The sequence below is a fragment of the Panthera uncia genome, chromosome B4 (assembly GCF_023721935.1).
Source record: "Panthera uncia isolate 11264 chromosome B4, Puncia_PCG_1.0, whole genome shotgun sequence".
Lineage (NCBI taxonomy): Eukaryota > Metazoa > Chordata > Mammalia > Carnivora > Felidae > Panthera > Panthera uncia.
Genome location: NC_064809.1, coordinates 20,445,125 through 20,455,347, shown reverse-complemented (window position 1 = coordinate 20,455,347; position 10,223 = coordinate 20,445,125). Strand labels below are relative to the sequence as shown.

Below are 10,223 nucleotides of genomic sequence, written 5' to 3'. Positions count from 1 at the left end.
AAGGAGAAAAAGGGAGAGGAAACGCTCAGAAGGGGGAGGGGAGGGGGGGGGGGGGGGGGGGAGAGAGGGGAGGGGAGGGGAGGGGAGGGGAGGGGAGGGGAGGAAGGAAAGGAAAGAGAAAAGAAAAGAAAAGAAAAAGAAAAGAAAAAAGAAAGAAAAGGAAAAGAAAAGAAAAGAAAGACGAGCTTGTGTGTTACACAAAGGGGATAGACTATCTGGAAAGCACAGGGAAGGAGTCCATGGAAAATGGCCTAAGCAGGGCAGGTGACAAGACAAGATTTGTGCTCTAGGAAGATGGTCTGTCAGCAGTGGGGCCGCTGGGCTCATGCCCAGCTCTGGGGCTGTCTGAAGGAGACACAGTAGGCAGTCCTCTTGATCAGGAAGAAAGTACGCCCTGTGGCTCATATGACACGCAGACCTTAAGTCACCTCCCATCTTGTGCCATCTAAACAACTATCTCATGGATACTGTGCCTTCTTTGGTACATCTTACATTTTCCAAATTATTTATGGTAATTTTGATTATTTTTCATAAACAAAAAAGTTCTTTTCTTTTACAACAAAAGTATTACTAAAAAGGAAGGTAGCATCTAATTTCAAAAGAATTTTAAGAAACAGGACTAGGTCCTTCACTCTGCATCTGGTCAATGTAGCTCCAGAAAATCACTCCCGGGACGTCTATGATGGCACAATTCAGCAGCACCCACGGCGCTGGTAGGTGCCTTGCGGTCGTCATGTAACTTGCCCATATGAACTTGTCTTCTGGCCCTCCGCTGGCACACGGGCCCTCAGGTGCTGAAGGCTGAACAACTGTAGTCATGTGGGGAGTGGGGAGGGGGAGTAAGATCGGAGAAAGAACGAAAACCCAAGAAACAGAAGATGGGGTCTCTGGAAAATAACCGTCAAGGCAAACCAAAGAGACACATTGGGTTGGAGGCATACAAGTCAGAGGTGGTGACCGAGAGGTGAGTCAACACTGGACAACTTCCCCCACCCAAGTCTGGAGAACCCAAAGGTCCCTACAGACCTGAGGGTCAAAGGCAGGTTCGCAGTCAGGGCCACGGTAGATCCCGCTGGAGGACCCGGGTTTGGGCAAACCCCCAACTCAAGGGTGAAACCTTTTATACACTTCCTGCTGGTGGAAGAAGATGGCACGTTTGCTACGGGATAGCAACCTACCATAGGAGGCAGATCCTGACATCCAACCTGTTATTTAGATTCATTCATCCCGCTGATGCTTGCTGCTGTAGCCTGAGTGTTTGTGTTCCCCCAAAATCCGTATGATGGAATCTAAACCCCAATGTGATGGTATTAGGAGGTGGGGCCCTTGCGTGGTGATTAGGTCCTAAGGGTGGAGGCCTTGTGAATGGGATTAGTGCCCTTACAAAAGAGACCCCCAAGGGTTTCTTCATCCCTTCTGCCATGTGAGGACCCAGCGAGAGGGCAGCCGTCTAAGAACCAGGAAGCATCTATGTTGTCACCAGACACTTGATCTGCCAACGCCTTGATCTTGGACGTGCCAGCCTCCAGAACTGTGAGAAATTTCTGTCCTTGACAAGCCACCCAGTCTACAGCATTATGTCACAGCAGCCCAAACTGACCAGGACACTTGCAGAACACCTACCCCACTCAGGGTCTATGCCAGGTGCCGCAGAGAAGGAACCAGAAAAATAAGTTCTTGTCTTCAGGTAGCAGCTTTATAGCGTGACTTGAATGCTGCCTTGGAAAAAGTAGTTCATCGTTTACAAAACATTGGAGCGTACTTGAATGGTCCAGTTAGCAGCTGAGGTGACACATTTATACAGAAGCCTGGATCGTACCAGGTCTTGGAGTTGAGAAATGATTCGATTAATGGGATGTCCGATGTAGGACTGGGTAAGCGGTGTGAGTGTTGCTGCTGGAGCTTTCTATTCCCTTCCCCCTTGCCTGTAACTCAGCATTTCTCTCAGTACATGACAGGGTTCCCTGCAAAGGTAACCTGTCAGTTAATAAGACGGCGATAAAAAAATCTTCCCAGACCATGGGGAGCCTGTCTGGCTCAGGCCATGATCTCACGGTTTGTATGTTCGAGCCCCACATGGGGTTCTGAACGGACAGCGTGGAGCCCGCTTGGGATTCTCTCTCTCCCGCTCTCTCTGCTCCTCCCCCGCTCTCTTTCTCGCGCACACACACGCTCTCTCAAAAAAAAAAAAAAAATCTCTCCAGATTTCGATTTAATCTTCAGCTCTTCTCGCTCTGGCCCACTCTGATGGTCATGTATCAGTGATGCTAGTGGTCTCAGCCTTGACCTTAAGAATCAGTGCGAATCAACAGTGTCACCGGTGCCTCCAGAGAAATCTGGAGGTTTTTAGAGAAGTGATATTTAATCGGGTTTCAGGTGTTTTTATTAGATCAGGTGAAATCCTCTTTTCGTGCACACTCAAGGGGACCACGTACCCTCTCCGTCATGGCTCTAACCGTAGCTGAAATTCTACATCTCTGTGTGTGGGTATTTAATGTCTCACACCCAACAGACTGTAAGAGTCACGAGGGTGGGCACCACGTCTCGGAATTTTTTTCCCCCGGGACCTAAGATAGCACCTGGAACATAGTAAGTGCTCTACAGAGAGGTGACACGGTGTGAAGGGGCGGGGGAGGGGGAGGTGTGGAGGGAGGCGGGACAGGAAACCAGGCACACGTGGACGAGCCTGTTCTGTGGCAGTGGCCGGTCTCCTCTGTGCTAGTTTGTTCTGTGTCAACGGAGCGAAGCTGAAACTGTTCCCCCCAGTTCCCTTCCCAGCATGGTTCCAAGCGAGATCTGGCTGGGAGGAACCCCCGCTGGGTCCGGAAGGCAGAGGCCGAGTGGCACTCACACCCCCCTGAAGGTCAGAGTGGGACACCAGGAGCCACCGCAGCCCCTGCCTCGTCCGAGGGGGGCAGCACCTGGCCCACAGCCCCGGCAGCTCCCGCGGGGTCTCCTGCTTCAGCTTCTCTGGGGCTGGGACTAAGGTGGGCACACAGCCCCCAGGCGAAGGTCGGCCGCGACTCGAGGTTGGGGTTCACGAGAGGAAACGCAGGTTCCAGTTTGTCCCGTGGGTTCCAGTTTGTTCTCACTCTCTCCCATGGGCATCCAGGTTTTCTTCCCAGATGCCAGCCCTGCTGACCTTCAGGATGGCCCCAGGCTCAGAGGCAGCAGTAGCAGGCGATCCTGTAATCCCTTCGCTAAATCCTTCCCTGCAAATCACTCTAGTGTTGCCTCGTGTCTGAGAGCTCACGGGTACACCGATCGGAGCGGTTCGAGTCTCTTCCTGTCAGGGGCGGTTTCTCTTAGGAGTTAAGGGCTTCCATTACCGAGACCACAATCGTTGACAACGTCAGTACCAATGACTGTGTGCCAAGCTGATGATTACGTACATCACACAGCTGAGGCAAGGACTGGGGCCGAGATCTGCCTGCCTCGAATACCCATGTTCCTTTTAGATGCCACGCTTTCTTTTGTATTAGTAAGATTTCAGGGTTTTTTTGTTTTTGGTTTTATTTATTTTTGAGAGAGAGAGAGAGTGGGGGAGGAGCAGGGCGGGGGGAGGCGGGGGGAGGACAGAGGATCCCAGGCAGGCTCCGAGCTGTCAGCACAGAGCCCGATGCGGGGCTCAAACCCACAAACCGTGAGATCATGACCTGAGTTGAAGTCGGACGTTCAACCGGCTGAGCCACCCGGGCGCCCCCTTTAGGTTTCTTTCTTTCTTTCTTTTTTTTTAATTTTTTTTTTTAATGTTTATTTATTTTGGAGAGAGAGAGACACACACAGAGTGTGAGTGGGGGAGGGTCAGAGAGAGAGGGAGACACAGAATCCGAAGCAGGCTCCGGGCTCCGAGCTGTCAGCCCAGAGCCCGATGCAGGGGCTCGAACTCACATGAGATCTGACCTGAGCCGAAGTCAGGCGCTTAAGGCGCCCCATAGGTTTCATTTTTAAGTTAGAGTTTTGTCTCGCTAAGTTTCCCCCAAGTGCTGTGGTAGCCTGGTGTTTCATGTGAGCAGAAAAAACAAAATGGAGGGCTATATTTAAGTAAATAGAGCTGCTCAGGGACACCAGCAGCTGCTTCTTCAGGAATAAAAGGATCGATATTCTGTGTGCATGTGATTCTTAAAGTGTGAGATGTCATGAAGATGTCATGAATTGAGGAACCCGTCAAGTTGATTTTCCAGAAGTGAATTCACAGAAGTCTTCAAGGACTGGGGGACACCTGAGTCGATCGTGGCTCCTCACTAGACAGCTCGTGACCTCCCCCACCACAGTCTCCTTGGGAACAGCAGCCATGTCAACTTTATATTGCTTCTCCAACATCCAACACGGCACCTGGCAAACAGTGGGTGCCCAATAAATGCTTGCTCTTGAGCAGATGGGTTGTGAGCGAGCGTCTTTATCCCGCTCCGCATTTCGTTCCACAAGCATACGATTTCCTCAGCTCTTCATTGTTCTATCGGCCTCTGGGAATATTTTGGCCTATTTTTAGTGTGGTAAGTCTTACTTCCCCATTAACTGATCAAATGGTGATACACCGAGCAGCCAAGGCCACATTTGGGAAGTCTTTATGACAAAGAAATGAGTTGGGTCTGCCTTATCTGACTCATAATGTGTTCACCATGAGCAAAACCCCAAATTTCATGAAATGATGTAATCAAAGCAGATTTTCAAATAGATTTTACTTCCCATAAAAGACTCCTGTGACAAGCACTCCTTTTCGTACATGGAAATCTACATGGCTTCAAAATACCCTCAACTTTGAAGGGAAACTTTTGTACAGTCAAATGACAAATGCTTTTTTTTTTGCGAGATGTCACTATTATTCCAGTCTTAGGGGGTAGGCCCGGGAATGAACGCTGTTTGTCAGAGAGCAATCTGTCTCCCAAGTGACACATGGTTTCTTTGACAGACTCTGTCATCTGGCTGCCAGTGACAGGTTTGTTAAGGAAGTTAAACTGTGACTTTCCATGCTTCCTTGCCATTAGGAATCTGACAGTGAATTTGCTAATTTATTTTCCATATAAAACATTTATCTGCTCTTTACGAACCGCGGACTTCATTTCTTTCAGGCTGGCCTCTTTGGGGGATTAACAAACTGACAGTGATTTTCGGTACAGTGTTTCCACCTGCCAAGGTCTTGTTATGCTCAGAGAACTTAACACATCATGAAACTACCCGGCTCTTTTCACCTCTGTGATTGCTCAAAAGCAGTAAGTGGTGTTCCCACATTTAGCAAATATTTATTAGGAACATTTATTAGCAAGGCACCAGAGAGGACTCAAGAGAAGCGTATGAGTCTCTGCCCTGCTCATGAAGAGGAACGTAGTTCCGGAGCAGCGTGCAGTGAAACGTGTAGGTAGTGCTTGGAAATCCCAAGACCAGAAAGAGCAGGTGCGGCCTGAGTGACTGGGGAAGGCACCTTGGAAGGGGTGTATCAGATTTTCCTAAGTCCTGGGGAGCTGCAAGTTATCAGAGACCAGTAGGGACCCATGAGGAGGAGGAGGAGCCGCCCAAAACAGTGCATTTCATACAATTTTAAATTCAGGAGTGATGGCCTTGGGAATAAACCCGGCAACTAACAGGGTGCAACGTGATCTAAAAATAAATTAGCGGCCGCGATCCAACTGACGGTAAAGGTCATAAAGTGACTTCAGTTCACACTTCTCTGAATTCCTCGGTTTCAGCCCTCTTATCTTTACTCCATTCTTAATATTCTTTGGAAGGAGAACTTGTCAGGGGCCTGAAGTGATTCTAGGCCCAAACTTGGAGTTAGGCCAAATGGGGCCAACCCCAGTCCCACGGTTAGCAGCTTGAGAGTGATAAGCTGTGTAAGGCTCAGCTTCCTGATACTTAAAATGTGGGTAATGAGGGGGCGCCTGGGTGGCTCAGTTGGTTAAGTGCCCAACTCTTGATTTTGGCATCAGGTCATGATCTCCCGGTTGCGGGATCGGGCCCCGTGTCTCTCCCTCTCTCTGCCCCTCCCCAGCTTGCTCATGCTCTGGCTCTCTCAGAATAAATAAACTTTAAAAACTGTGGGCAACGGGGCCCCTGGGTGGCTCAGTCGGTTGAGCGTCCGACTTCGGCTCAGGTCGTGATCTCACGGCACGTGTGTTCGAGCCCCGCATCGGGCTCTGTGCTGACAGCTCGGAGCCTGGAGCCTGCTTCCGATTCTGTGTCTCCCTCTCTCTCGGTGATGCACCTGCTCCCCTGCTCGCAGCCTGTCTCTCTCTCTCCCTCAAAAATAAATAAAGATTAAAAAAAAATTTTTTTTAACGCGGGTAATGATAGCATAACTAGCCAGAGTGCTCAGAAGATTAAATAAAATCACGTTATGTAGAATCCTTAGCACAGAGCTCTACATAGGCTGAAAACATGGCAGCCGTGATGACACGGTTTGAGTCCTCTGGTTTAGCAGTAGTGTTCGTGACAGGAAGATGTTTCTTCCAGTGCGGGCATGGGACAGGCATGCAAGACATGTTTGCTGAATGACTGACTGAATTAATTAAACAACGGTCCCGCCGCATCATTTAAAAGCTGCTACTAGGGGCGCCTGGGTGGCTCAGTCAGTTGAGCGCCGACTTCGGCTCAGGTCACGATCTCGCGGTCCATGAGTTCGAGCCCCGCATCGGGCCCCTGTGCTGACAGCTCAGAGCCCGGAGCCTGTTTCAGATTCTGTGTCTCCCTCTCTCTGACCCTCCCCCATTCATGCTCTGTCTCTCTCTGTCTCAAAAATAAATAAAAACGTTAAAAGCTGCTACTAAATCAATACGGCATTCATTTTCTCTTCCAGTGATTCTCGAGCTTTATCGTTCTGAAGAAAACCTGTGACAGAAACTGCTCTTCTCTACTTGACCTCAGAGAAGATGAGCGAGTAGCTCTGGTTCCGGTCTTCCTCGAACGCTGCCAAGAACTGCCGGTGAGGCCTCCCGTAAACGCGCAAAGCTAAAAATGTGCTCAGGAAAGCACAACGGCTATTTTGCCAGAACAAACAGTGGCTGCGGAATTCAAACACGAAGAATTAGGAGCTGTCGCCCTTTTTCCTCCGGCAGGATCTGTCTGGGGCTTTCCAAGAAGGGGAGTCTCTCTCCCTCCGAGTAGGAGCAAGAGCAGGTAAATTTTTAAAAATGCAAACCATAAACGTGTTTAAGACAAATTTGCTTTCTTGCAAAGGATGATGCATCACCCAGCAGAGGTACAGTTTCTGACTCTCCTTCTGAAAAAAAAGAGCTTTGTAAGTTGCTTTTTATACGTGAATGTTGAGAGTTTCAAAGAGGCATTTCAAGCCCTGGGCATGCTGTCACCTCATTGGCACAGTTTGGGAAGAAAAGTATCCGTAAAGATGTCAAAAGAAGGGAGATGGTGGGGTGCCTGGGTGGCTCAGTCAGTTGAGCGTCTGACTTCGGCTCGGGTCTGATCTCGTCGTTCGTGAGTTCGAGCCCCGCGTCGGGCTCTGTGCTGACAGCTCAGAGCCTGGAGCCTGCTTCGGATTCTGTGTCTCCTTCTCTCTCTGATCCTCCCCCACTCACACTCTGTATCTCTCTCTCAAATAAAACATTAAAAAAAAAAAAAAAGAAGGAAGATGGAAGGCCAAGGGATAAATAGATTATATAGCACAGAGTATCAGAGTATGAGGGAGACAGAGACAGAGAGAAAGAGAACACGAACATTGGCAGTAAACCTATCCCAGGACTGATTCCTTGGCATTCTGGATACCACGTGGGTCAAACGAACTTCACGGTTTAAGGGATAGCCTGTTTTCTGAGTCTATTACACTGTGGCCAATTTTGGAGCGTCCATTGGAAGTAAAATATACCTTGTTCCAGCTCACTTGTATTTTTTGAACTTTGCCTCAGCAAGCAAAGTTCAACCCTTTAGATGGGTTCTACATAACCCATTGGTGGTGGTAGAGATTTGATAAAAGTTGATAGTCTCCAAGAGAAACAAGAGGCTTCTCCTTCCAGCCACTTTTCTGGAAAGGAAGAGTAGTTGGGCAAACATTAACGGCAACCATCAGGTCCACAGGGCCATGACTGCCCCGCACCTCCCAGGAGCAGGCCCTACTCTGGAAATGTTCTATTTTCCTGACTTCTTTTCCTACTTAGATTTGTTCTCTGCACATTTGCAGCAAAGAAACTTTCAAGATGGCCAAAGACACATATTCTCCGACACGCAAGAGGAAGGAGTGAGGGACTGACTACCTTCTAATCAGGCCGCTTCTCTCTACCTAATGCGTGTGTTACCTCCATGAATGAGTTTTAAAGGATTCAGTGTGTGTGTGTGTGTGTGTGTGTGTGTGTGTGTGTGTGTGCGCGCGCGCGCGCTAAAATGCCTGACTTTAAGGTATACAGTCAGAGATTACACCTGAGATTAGGAAAAAACAACTCGAATGTACACGGTATTTCCACCTCAGAAAACCTTTATAATTAGGGGACAACAGTCATGTGCAGTCCCCAGAGGCTGTCTGGCAAGACTTAACCTAGTAAGATTACAAAAAATTTTTCTTTTCCCTTTTGGGAAAGTACAGGAAGAGAAAAGTAAAGACTAAGTCTGAGTTAACGACATAATTTACCTTTTAGGGTTATTCATGTTGGCCTGGATGAAATATCACTTCTATTCTTTGCTTTAAAATGTTATTACAGCTAAAAACATTAAAAAAAAAAAAATAGAGATGCCTATGCCGGTTTCTGTTAAAATATGTGTAAGTTACTATTTTTCAAGAAAAACATAAAGCCTACATAAGCTGACTTTAGTTACATGATTCTATTTGCAGCTCTGAATTCCACGATAGAAGATGGCAGAAATGTGTTCCCTATTCTACCCAAGCTTGAGCTTGACTTGTTAGAGTTGAGGAAATTCACCTCTAATTAATGTCAAATGATCAGCTTCAATTAGTTTTGATAAATAATACTGTATAATTAAATTACCACCAAGTCATCTGGCAGTCCTGCAAAATCATCTACAATGTGAAACTATTTTTTTAAATGTAGCCCGCAAAACATTTCAAGGTCAACCACAGACTTAGGAGAATATTTGAGTCAGCCATGAAAAACGAGGGTCTTCGTGTATAACATACAGAGAGCATTCAAATTCATAAAAGAAACCTTGACGCTGATAGATAAATGGGCAGAGAATATTAATCACAATTCACATATAAGAGGAGAGATGAATTCCCAAACATACAAAAAAAATATGTCCTCACTTACAATCAAAGAAATACACATTAGAGCACCTCCTCGCCTGCCATGATTTTTATACCTACCTGCCCAAGTAACATCTCTTGAAAGTAACAACATCCACTGCTAACTAAGGTGAAAGAGATTGGTTCTCTTCCTCATTGCTACAAAGATTATCCACCATTGCAACTCCCTCAGAAAGCAAAATGGCTGGGTATAGAAAGAATCATAAAGACTTTTTTCTTCTCTAGAAATTGAATAATAAAGGAGTAAAGGTAGGGGCGTGGTAGCCTTCATCGTTATGTTACAGCAACTGAGAACACTTGGGGGCAGGACCACCTCCCTGTGTCTGCCCCCCCCCCCCCCCCGCCGCTGCTGCGACAGACTCATACCTCAGTTTTCAGTCCGTAAAATGACATTATGAAAAATCCACCTTCTAGGGCTTCTGGATAAGCCTTAAGTGAAATCCTACATACTTAAAGTGCCTAGCATAGTTCCTGGCACAGAGTAAGTGCTTAATAAGTGGCAGACTGCATTATCATTACCAATTAAAGAGCAAAAAATAACATGGAAACAACTTAATTTTTCATTTGCAGATGCATGGCTTAATACATGGCGGTAAATCAGTAAAACAATTTGCACAACCATTTTCTTAGGATGAAGTCTACTGGAATCATGAGGTGTGTATACAATAACATATTGAGTAAAGTATAAAATAACATGTGTACTCTTACTGAAACTATTCGTGTGACTGCATTATTCGAAAACCAAAAAACAGTTGTATGAGGGTTGGGAGATTGTGGTCCATTAAATGTTATTTTAATGTTGTTATACTTCTAGTGATAAAATTAAATAATGTACTAAAATTAGGCCACATGAGAACGATTCCACACTTTAACATGTGGTCAGTGTATTTAATAAACCAAATAAATGCACTGTGTAGTACAGAAAAAAGACTAAGTCACTTTCCTCATCAATCATTCACAGCTACTTAATTCAAAATATTTTTACATTAAGAGGCACTCCATTTCTATCAAACAAGTTCTT

At 46.7% G+C, this 10,223-nt stretch overlaps 1 long non-coding RNA gene across 1 annotated transcript; it reads left to right on the top strand.

Annotated features, from left to right (window-relative positions):
* The first annotated feature begins 693 nt into the window (after positions 1 to 693).
* On the top strand, positions 694 to 9,981 carry LOC125918631 (uncharacterized). Its single transcript, XR_007456520.1, has 3 exons — positions 694 to 964; positions 6,794 to 7,113; positions 9,773 to 9,981. It is a non-coding gene; the product is annotated as an uncharacterized LOC125918631 (long non-coding RNA).
* The last annotated feature ends 242 nt before the right edge of the window (positions 9,982 to 10,223 follow it).